The sequence below is a fragment of the Peromyscus californicus genome, unplaced genomic scaffold (assembly GCF_007827085.1).
Source record: "Peromyscus californicus insignis strain IS unplaced genomic scaffold, ASM782708v3 Scaffold_13__1_contigs__length_99412109, whole genome shotgun sequence".
In the NCBI taxonomy this organism is placed as follows: domain Eukaryota; kingdom Metazoa; phylum Chordata; class Mammalia; order Rodentia; family Cricetidae; genus Peromyscus; species Peromyscus californicus.
Genome location: NW_026294424.1, coordinates 61,408,910 through 61,420,013, shown reverse-complemented (window position 1 = coordinate 61,420,013; position 11,104 = coordinate 61,408,910).

The window sequence follows — 11,104 nt, the reverse complement described above, 5'->3', positions numbered from 1 at the left end:
GTATCTTTGTGGATTTCTGTGGGCCTCTCTAGCACTTTGCTTCTTCCTATTCTCATGTGGTCTTCATTTACCATGGTCTCCTATTCCTTGTTCTCCCTCTCTGTTGTTGATCCAGCTGGGATCTCCCACTCCCCCAAGCTCTCTTTCCCTCGACCCTCGCCCTTCACTACCCCCACTCATGTCCAGGCTGTTCATGTAGATCTCATTCCATTTCTCTGTCATTGGGCGATCCCCATGTCTTTCTTGGGGTCCTGTTTTCCAGATAGCCTCCCTGGTGATGTGAGTAGCAGTCCAGTCATCTTTGTTCCACATCTAGTATCCTGCTATGAGTGAGTACATACCATGTTTGTCTTTCTGAGTCTGGGTTACCTCACTCAGGATGATTTTTTCTAGATCCATCCATTTGTCTGCAAACCTCATGATGTCATTGTTTTTCTCTGCTGAGTAGTATTCCATTGTGTATATGTACCACATTTTGTTTATCCATTCTTCAGTTGATCCGCACACCTGTGAACATATAATTTTTGACAAAGAAGCCAAAAGTGCACAATGGAAAAAAGAAAGCATCTTCAACAAATGGTACTGGCAAAACTGGATATCAACATGTAGAAGGCTGTAAATAGATCCATATCTATCACCGTGCACAAAGCTTAAGTCCAAGTGGATCAAGGACCTCAACATAAATCCAGCTACTCTGAACCTGCTAGAAGAGAAAGTGGGAAGTAGTCTTGAACGCATTGGCATAGGAAACCACTTCCTAAATAGAACACCAGTAGCACAGACACTGAGAGAAACAATCAATCAATGGGACCTCTTGAAACTGAGCAGCTTTTGTAGAGCAAAGGATACGGTCAACAAGGCAAAGCAACAGCCTACAGAATGGGAAAAGATCTTCACCAACCCTACATCTGACAGAGGACTGATATCCAGAATATATAAGGAACTCAAGAAATTAGACATCAAAATGCCCAACAGTCCAATTAAGAAATGGGCTATAGAACTAAACAGAGAATTCTCAACAGAGGAAACTCAAATGGCCAAAAGACATTTAAGGAATTGCTCAACATCCCTAATCATCAGGGAAATGCAAATCAAAACAACTCTGAGATACCACCTTATGCCTGTCAGAATGGCTAAGATCAAAAACACTGAAGACACCTTATGCTGGAGAGGATGTGGAGCTAGGGGAACTCTCCTCCACTGCTGGTGGGAATGCAAGCTTGTACAACCACTTTGGAAATCAATATGGCGCTTTCTTAGAAAATTGGGAATCCATCTCCCCCAAGATCCAGCTATACCTCTTGGGCATATACCCAAGGAATGCTCAACCACACCACAAGAGCACTTGTTCAGCTATGTTCATATCAGCATTGTTTGTAATAGCCAGAACATGGAAACAACCTAGATGCCCTTCAACTGAAGAAGGGAATAGGCTTTTAGGTCAGATCCCACTCAGGGGCCTTTGGGTTCTGTGTCTGAAGTACATGTATTTTTTTCAGACTTACCTTCCACCTCTGGGAGACAACCAAGGGTAATAGTCTGTTTGGGGAGTCTTCTGGACAATGCTGATCAACAACCCAGAAGGGGTCTTCTCATGCCTGGTGTGGGGGTTTTTATTAGACAGGAAGATTTCACTACATATGTATATACAGTTTCATATAAATTATATGTAGTTTTAGGTAGATGGATAATATGATCCCTTATGATTTTTTGAGACTTCCTTACTGTTATTTTCCCACCTCCCTCCTTATTCTGTATTTATTTTCTTCCCCCTCTCCAATCAAGGCCCCGCCTGTTTTTCCCACCTCTCCCTTCAAATTACTTGTAGCTTGCTATTCTCCTCTGTGGCTCCTCTCCCACACCTCAAAGCCCCCTTTTACTTTTCTGGTTTCTGCAGTTGCTCCAGGTTATAGACACCCATCTAAAGGCTTAGAGCTAGGAACCACAAGTAAGAGAGCATGTGAAATCTCTCTTTCTGAGTCTAGTTACCTCACTCAAGATGATCTTGCCTAGTACCATCCTTCTGCATACAAATTTCATGACTTCATTTTTAACTGAAGAGTATGTCATAATGTAGATGTACCACATTTTCATCATCCATTTCATCAGCTGAAGAACATTTAGGTTGTTTCCGTTTCCTAGCTATTGTGAATACAGTAGCAGTGAACATGTCTGAGCAAATGCATCTTTATACTCACAGATAAATGTAGTTCTCACCTGTGATGGTAATGAAAATGGCCCCCAGAGACTCATAGGGAGTGGCGCTACTAGGGGGTGTGGCCTTGTTGGAGTAGGTGTGGCCTTGTTGTAGGAAGCCTGTCACTAGGGGTGGACTCTGAGGTTTCAGAAGCCCAAGCTAGGCCCAGTATGCTACTCTCTCTTCCTGTGGATCCAGATGTAGAACTCTCAGCTACCTCTCCAGCACCATGTCTGCCTGCATGCTGCCATGATTCTGGCCATGAGGATAATGGACTGAACCTCTGAACTGTAAGCTAGCCCCAATTAAATATTTTCTAAGAGTTGCTGTGGCCATGGTGTCTCTTCACAGCAACAAAAACCCTAAGACATTACCCCTCATCAGAGAAATTTGTTATCCAATACCAAGTGACCAGCTCTAAGATTATTTACATACAAGTAACATTGTACAGACTGAACAGGTTATATTTATATATTTAGGAATATATATATATATATATGTTTGTGTGTGTGTGTATGTCAACAAAGAAAAAAGGTCATGAATTTGAGAGAACAAGGGGGGATGCGTGGAAGGGATTAGAGGGAGGAAAGGGAAGGGGAATGATGTAATTATAATTTCAAATAATAAAAGCATTATTATAAAAAAGGAAAAAAGGCTAAAAATAATAACTGGGCAGAGATACAGCTCACTGGTAGAGCGCATGCCTAACATAAGCAAGGCTCTAGGTTTAATGCCCAGGATCATGACAATAATTAATAAGAGAATTACAATGTAATTTTTTCCATTTATTTGAAAGAGAATCTCACTGGAGCACAGGCAGGCTTTAACTCATGGCAATCCCCCTGTCTCCGTGTCCTCACTATTAGTGTTATAGGTGTGAGCTGCTACACCCACCTCAACACTGCAGCTTAGTAAGCCTGCAGCCACCACTCACTCTTGTACCTTGGACCACTGTCAGGTAAACAGATCCCAACAGACCTGCCATAGTACCATAGCTATGTGATAACTGACGTGCTACCCAGTGACCGGAGAGCAGGGTTTAGACACCGGGGTCAAAGGCAACATTCACATCCTGGATGGGATGAGGCAGGACACTGATGTCATCACAAACACAGAACAGCAGATAACTTACAATCACGAACTGTCCACTTCTGGAGTTTCACATTTAATATGTTTGGTTATTTTAGGTAACAAAACCCACTGAGAAGAAATTACAGTAAGGGAGAGAAAGTGTGTCCTGTCCTATAAAGATGCTGACTTACTGAACTGCTCTCTCCACGCTGGTAAAAAGCCTCCCATTGGATCCTGTTGCTTAGTGATTGTGACGCTCACATGCAGGTAGGGTTTGTTCTAGCTGATGGTTAGAGGCTTCCGCCTGTGATGGGCTTGCTCCATGCTGTCAGCTCTGTTGTGAGGGAGAACGTGGTGGCATGGAGGAGCGAGGGAGTGGACCTCATGGCAGATGGGAGGCAGTGCCACAAGAAGGGCTGGACAAGATAAGCCCTTTAAAGGCATGGTGCAAGTGATCTGCTCCCCGCAACCGGACCCCACCTCCTAACAGCCACTTAGTTCTCATGATCTAAGCAACTCTCAGTAACACCAACTGGAGGCCATGCTTTCAATACAGAAGATTTGGGGGGGGCTAGGGTTGGGGAGCATTTTATATTCACACCCTAAATCCATGCTTCTAGAAGTGGAAAGACTAGGTCAAAGGGCATGGCTTTTTTTTAGGTACTTCATATCTACTACAAAACTATTTGCACACCCATCATCAGCATGTCAGAGGAGTGTCTTCATACAGTTTCGCCATGTGAAAACAAGTATGAATTCACTTAAAATGTTTTGGTAGGCATACTTTTACTCTATTTAATGACCTTCTACAGAGTCCCCTCCGTGTTATAGCTTGTGTCTTTTTCCTCTTCTACCCTCTAGAATCAACCATCGAGCATGAGATAGTATTCCATCTTGGTCAGAGTTACCGAGTACCTCTCATCTCCAGAGCCAGGTCTCGAGAACCTTACATTCTGGTGGAGATCAGCAAACGTACACCAGGAAGTGCTAGTCAAAAACCAGGACCCAGGAAATGCTAGTCAAAAATGAAGCAGGGAGAGATGGAGGAGATGGGAGGGGGAGAGGGCTTGCTGTTGGGTACAGGGCAACGTCTCATTGACGAGGCAGCTACAGAACAAACATTTGACGCAATCAGACAGGCAGCACAGGTGTGTGCAGACCATTTCAGGAAGTTCAAGTGAGCCAAGCACGCTTAGAAAACACGAGCAGCCGTGGAAAGCAGAGAGGAGGCCAGTCTCTGAAAGATGTTTTTGTTTCATTTTTCCATTCCTTTTTTTCTGCTGGGGGTTGGGAATCACTATTCTAGTGTTTTCTTAAAATGAGTGAACTGTTATGTTTATGAAAATCCAGGAATTTGCTTAGGAAGTGTAAGTGAATGAAGAGAAGCAAACACATGTTAATTCTTTATAGATGTTGCTCAGGATGTTCCTCTTTAAGTGGGCTGAGATTAGGATTCTAGCATCTTCTATAGTGGAGCTAGCCCGGCCATCACTGGTCTGTGGCGAGTTAACAATTACATGGCCTTAGTGGCCCCAAGAAAGCCAAAGGCCCCAGCCACATGCTGCCCTGGTTCTTAGGTGAAGGGCTGACCAGCATCAGTATTCATTGCCCTAGACTAGTAGGAAGTAGTCAGCTAATGTAGCTAGTAACACTATGATCACTCTCCTTCGAGAAGGGTCCAACTGGCACCTGTCCATCACAGCTGTTCAGTACATTTTTGACATAAGTGTTTAATGAACACAGAAAATATGCCAGTGAGATGTCTTAGCAGGTAAAAATATAGCCATGCAAACATGACAGTTCAATCCCTAGAAGGCCCAAAAAGAGCCAAACACCACCAGTGGTGGTGGTGATACACGCCTTTAATCCCAGCACTCTGGAGGCAGAGGCAGGTGGATCTCTGAGTTCAAGGCCAGCCTGAAATATAGAGTGATTTCCAGGACAGGGAGGGCTACACAGAGAAATCCTGTCTCAAAAGAGGGGGAAAAAAGACAAACATAGTGGCATCCATCTGTAATGCCAGCATTTCTACAGCAAAGTTGGAGGTGGAAACAGACTTGCCCAGAATCTCATAGCCGGAAGTACACAGTACAGCATCGGACACAAGACAGACCCTGCCAACAAGGTGGCAAGTTGTCCTCTGCCCACCACATGTGTGCCATAGCATGCTCCCCACCCCCACAAAACAAATGACAAAAGTGACTTCATTCTATACGCATGGGTGTTCCGCCTGCACATATGTCTGTACACAACATGCATGAAGTGCCTGAAGAGGCCAGAGGAGGGCACTGGATCCCCTGGAGTTATAGAAGGCTGTGAACTGCCATGTGGTTGCTGGGAATGAAACCCGGGTCCTCTGGAAGTACAGCTAGGGCTCTTAACCACTGAGCCATCTCTCCAGCCCCTAAATTAAAATGAAGAAAATGTGGTAAGAAAGTTGGATGTATTCAAGAGATTCCTCGCCTTTTCAAATGCTTACACTGGTAAGACTACTCAACCCGTTAACGCTCTCCAGACCTCAACCTGATCCATCAGAGTTCCAAGAGTGGCTGAAAGTCCATTTCTTCTAAACAGGAGTTATCCGGGCAGATGACAGCACTCACTGGACAGTAGCATGCCATTACAGGGAGAGTTCTTCCAGGCACAGACATAATTTACACATTCAAGAGTTCATTTCTTGTAAACCCGAAACTCCTTTTGCATTAGCTGGGCACATCTGCTTCAGTTTTTACCTGTGAAAGCTTTTGGTGACGTTTGCATACTCACCAAGTGCTTAGGTAGACACTGAGTAAACTCACATGAACCCTCAGAATTACATCACTTACCAGGCTGGGCAGGAAGTGTTGAGGGCTCAAGAACATATTTTAGGGCCGATTTGTTCCTGAATGTTTAGCATGATTATGAACAAGAGATGGGAGTTCAAATGCTTCATTTTCAAAACGACAAATATACTTGTACAAAATAACACTAGTTGGTATCCTTAAATGGCCCACAAGCTAATTATTTATAGCAATACAATTTTGTCAGAGCCAAGCTGGACCGTGGAGATGGATCTGTAAATGAGGCGCTCGCTTGCCTTTCAAGTGTGAGGAGGACCTGAGAGCTGATTCCCAGGGCCTCAAACAAGCTGGGCAGCCCGATGAACACCAGTAACCCCAACAGTCACGGATCTCTGGGACAAGCCGATGAGCTAGACTAGCTACAATTGGTGAGCAATGGAAGACAATGTCTTTTTCAGGACTACACACACACACACACACACACACACACACACACACACACACACACTTGTATGTGCACCTACACACATAAACTTGCACACCACACATACATACATATGGGGGGAAAGGGTGGTGTGGTTTGAGTGAGAATGGCCCCCATAGGCTGATATATTTGCACACTTAGTCCTCAGTTGGTGAACTGTTTAAGAGTTGCCTTGGTCATGGTGTCTCATCACATGCATGAACCCTAAGACAAAAAAGCCTCTAAACCCAGCTTAGCTTCTATTCTGTTGTGCAGTGGAGATAGCCAGATAGAAAAGGCATTAGGGACTACTTTACCACATTGGAAGGAACTGCCTGTGACAAGAGAAGGACAAGAAAGGCACTGTGCACTGCAGCACAGTGGCCAGTAATCACACTGGCTACAGAGCACATAAAATGTGACCAATGCAACCGAGGACTCAACTTTTAGTTGGAGCTCCTCTAAACAGAACCCTACTGTGAGTAGCTACCCTATGATGAACACAACACGCATCCTCCTGGAAATGCAGTAACTCTGTTAACACAAAACGGTGAGCTGGCTGAGCGCTTTTTATTTTTAAATTCTAGTTTTTCTTTAAAGAGATTTGCTTTCATGTGTTTGAGTGCCTGCATACATGTATGCATGATGCACTCGGGGGCCAGAAGGGGGCACCAGATCTCCCGGAAGTGGAGTTATAGATGCTTGGGAGCAACAGGTGCTCTTAAGAAGCTGAACCCTCTCCGCAGCCTTGCCGAGGACTTTGTAAGTATAAGAACCTCACTAGTATACAGAACTTGACAGCCCTGTAGACCAAAGGAAAGACAGAGTACATGTGTGAATACACACTTGAAGTACTCACAGGCCACATCAACTGCTTGTGACATCAGCTGTTCCTGAGTGAAGAAAGGATTGGGCTTGAGGACATTCCCGATCAATGCAGAACAATTACAATCACGAATGCTTTATCTATTCAAATACAATCTTATAATAATCTGTAAAACTGGGAAGAGGATATAACTGTAGCTCAGTCTAAAGGAAACATTTTTAAATTGATGCTGACTTCCATACTTTCTCGAGGTTTCTTTCCTATGGCTCAGTGACACCAGAATTAAATATAATACTATTTTCTGTGCCCTAAAGAAGACTGAAATCTCAGAAGTGGTCAGCAGATGCCTCAGTGGGTTTGCTGATGACCTCAGTTTGATTCCCAGAATGTACCCAAGTACAGAGCTGATTCCATAGTTATCTTTTTACCTCCTTACACATACATACACCAAATAATAATAATGAAGAAAATCTCAGGAAGACAGTGTAGACTGTTCTGCCCCATCCTACCTCACCACCCCCAGCACAAACTTCCCAAACAGCACAGAGTCTGAATTGAAATCCCAGCCCGACCCTTACCAGCCTAGTGGTCACAAACCATGACTGTACCTGTTCCATCGCCTATAAAAACATGAACATTAGTCTCCTTTACTGGCTCTTTGTATTAAATGTATTTATACACCTAGAGTAGTACCTGGCATGAAGCGCTCAAACTCGGCAGTCAGTAACTATTAAAATACAGATGTGTTTCACCCTTAAGTCTATTTTAGAATCCCTGTGTAAACCCTTGCAGGCACACATTCTGTATTTTTCTCCAAAGTTCTAAACTGTAATGCTCCTATTTTCAACAGGTTTTTAATTTGGAGGGAGAACTACAGCCTCTCAAAATACCAATGATACTGAGTAATTAGCTTAGTTGTTCATGAAAAAGAATAGACAGCTGGCTTCCTTTGAGAAGAGTGTAAAATCCACCCTGAGCTTCAGCAGAGGCTGGCTCTAGATTGGAGTCCTGAGCACTGAGGGTTCAGCTCTGTAGAGCACAGGTTAGCAAGCATGAGCTCTGGGTTCAGTCCCATCACCACACCCCAACAACAGCCTACCTAAATGGGAAGGAAATCTGGCTTTACCAGAGTCTACAATAGCATGTAACCAAGAGACAGAACCTTTTGGATTTCTGCTCTAGCAAACACAAGATATCCTAACCAAATACTAATATTAAATTAAATTCCATAAAACCAAGAAAACATTTATAATGTAACAAGGATAATAAATGACAAATTCTGTTAGAAGGTGTGATTGTGATTTTTTTAGGGTAAAATGTGACATCACACAGTTTAGCTCTTTAGCATATAAGATAAAGAGCATACATATTCAAAAAAACATTAATTTATTAGAGAAAAAAATCCCAAATTAAGAGGTGAATTGCTCTTAGTTCCATATCACATTAAGGAAAATAAATCCTGAGGGGCCAGGACCACCTTAATCTGTCAGTCAAGTCAGACAGAGGAAACACAATGTAATAGAAATGAAAATTTCCTCTTTCCATAAAACCAAGCCTAGGGAGGCAACTTAAAAATTGCAAATATAAAGGAGCCAGACCAATCTTCAATATATATGCTTTCCAAAGTTCCGTCTCAGAGGCAGGATGAGGGATTCAGCGGCAACAATCTCTGAATGAACACTCTACCTTCAATTCTTCGCTTCACTGACTTCTGACAGTTTGGCAAATTGGGGGTCATCGTATTTTAGAGAAATGTCACCAAGGCTTTACAAATGTGATCTGAGAAGATAATATAAACTCCAAATGCCTGTGCCATTCTCTGTAGCTTTTCTGTAGGTCTTTCTTTAGATGGTATAATTTTAGCAAAAGTATCCTCCAGCTACGAGCTAACTAAAATGGCACTGAAAAGCTGTGTAGCCCCAACCCAAACCTTACCTTTTGTTCTCTGGAAGATTTAGGGGTTGGGTATATTTGGCTACTGGAAGATGAGGATTACCTTTCTTTTGAGAAATTCTGAAAAATTTCCAATGTAATTCTAATTCAGGGGCTCCTTAGCATACATTCAGGAACCTACCTCTTGGACAATGGATGCTCCACTTAAAAAAACGTTTCTTGGGCTGCCCACAGGGTAGAAGTGCTTGCCCCACAAACCTTATGACCTGGGTTCCACCCCTGGAACCCATGTAAAATAGCTGGCTCAAGTGTGTTATCCCAACCTACTACTGAGCCACGGGAGGCAGAGGCAGGAGTCAGCCAAAGCTTGCCTGTGCAGCCCAGGGGCAGAAGTGAGAAACCCTGTTTCAGGTGGAAGCAGGACCAACTGCTGAGGAGTCCCCTGACCTCACACACATGCTGTAATGCACATGCCCCCCCCCAATACACACTATGAATAACTTCATTGTCATTTTAAAAACATTTAAACCAGGAAGTTTGTACCTCTTTCTTTAAAACTAAGGTCTAGTTTTTCCAAATTCTCACTTTTGTTTTTCTCTAATTAAATACTTATCCAAGTCTTGCTTTGGTGCATAGCATTTAAACACACACACACACACACACGTGCATCCCAGGGCATTGGGCTTAGCAGCAAGTGCTTTTACTAAGCCATCCCACTGGCCCTGGTTTACCACTGTAATTGGCTTTAGTTCAAAGAAAACAAGTAAGATCATACATTTTCTGGTTTCACATACACTTCCAGACATGTTACATCCTTTTATGTCAAATTTATATAAAAAATCTTTAAAATACCAGAACGAGAAAGACATATTTGCAAATTATCATTTAGGGTTATATTCTTAATCTAAATCAGATTTGAAAATTCAAAGAAATACGAGGAACTGGTCTTTTTGTATATGTATGTACATATGTACTTATTCATATGAGGACAGTGTATGAATATGTAAGGGGAGGGGTCAAAGGACATCCTTGGTCCTTGAGAAAGTCTCTTTGTTGATCACCTCTGACCTCTGTGCACATTAGGCTAGCCTGCCCTCGATTTTCCTTCACCTCACAGGAGCACTGGGGTCGCAGACCTGGGACCCCACACCCAGTCTTCCACAAGGTCACAGCAGGCACTTCTTCAGGGCCTAAAAATATGCTCTTTGGGGCTGGAGAGATGGCTCAGAGGTTAAGAGCACTGGCTGTTCTTCCAGAGGTCCTGAGTTCAATTCCCAGCAACCACATGGTGGCTCACAACCATCTATAATGAGATCTGGTGCCCTCTTCTGGTGTGCAAGCATACACACAGAACACTGTATACATAATAAATAAAAATCTTTAAAAAAAAAGTATAAAAAAATATGCTCTTTGGAATAACTTCTAGACATCGTTTTGAGGGGCTTGAGAAAGGATTCATTATTGTTGCCCAATTATATGGAAATTTCAAAAGAATTTTACTAAGAGGAAATTGGATACAGCTTAGCACGTTCCCATGTGGTGATGGCATGGAATGATGAATGACAAGTGTGAAAGGTAGGGAAGAGACTGAAGCCACAGAGAGTCATGACAGGTAAATACAGTGAAGAAATAAGGACCTGAAACTGTAAGAAGAGAAACAAGTTATATGTATTACTTATGCACGCTGTAAAACTGTTATGGGCTGTGGACCAAGCCCAGGCTCCTACATACCAGGCAAATACTCTACTCACGAGCTCCACTTCAGCACAACCATTTTTTCTTTAAAAAAAAAAAAAAAAAATCAATTTTATTAAATATATTTTGGGGCGGAGCATACCATGGCACACAATAGAGCAGTCAGTTCTCTCTATCCA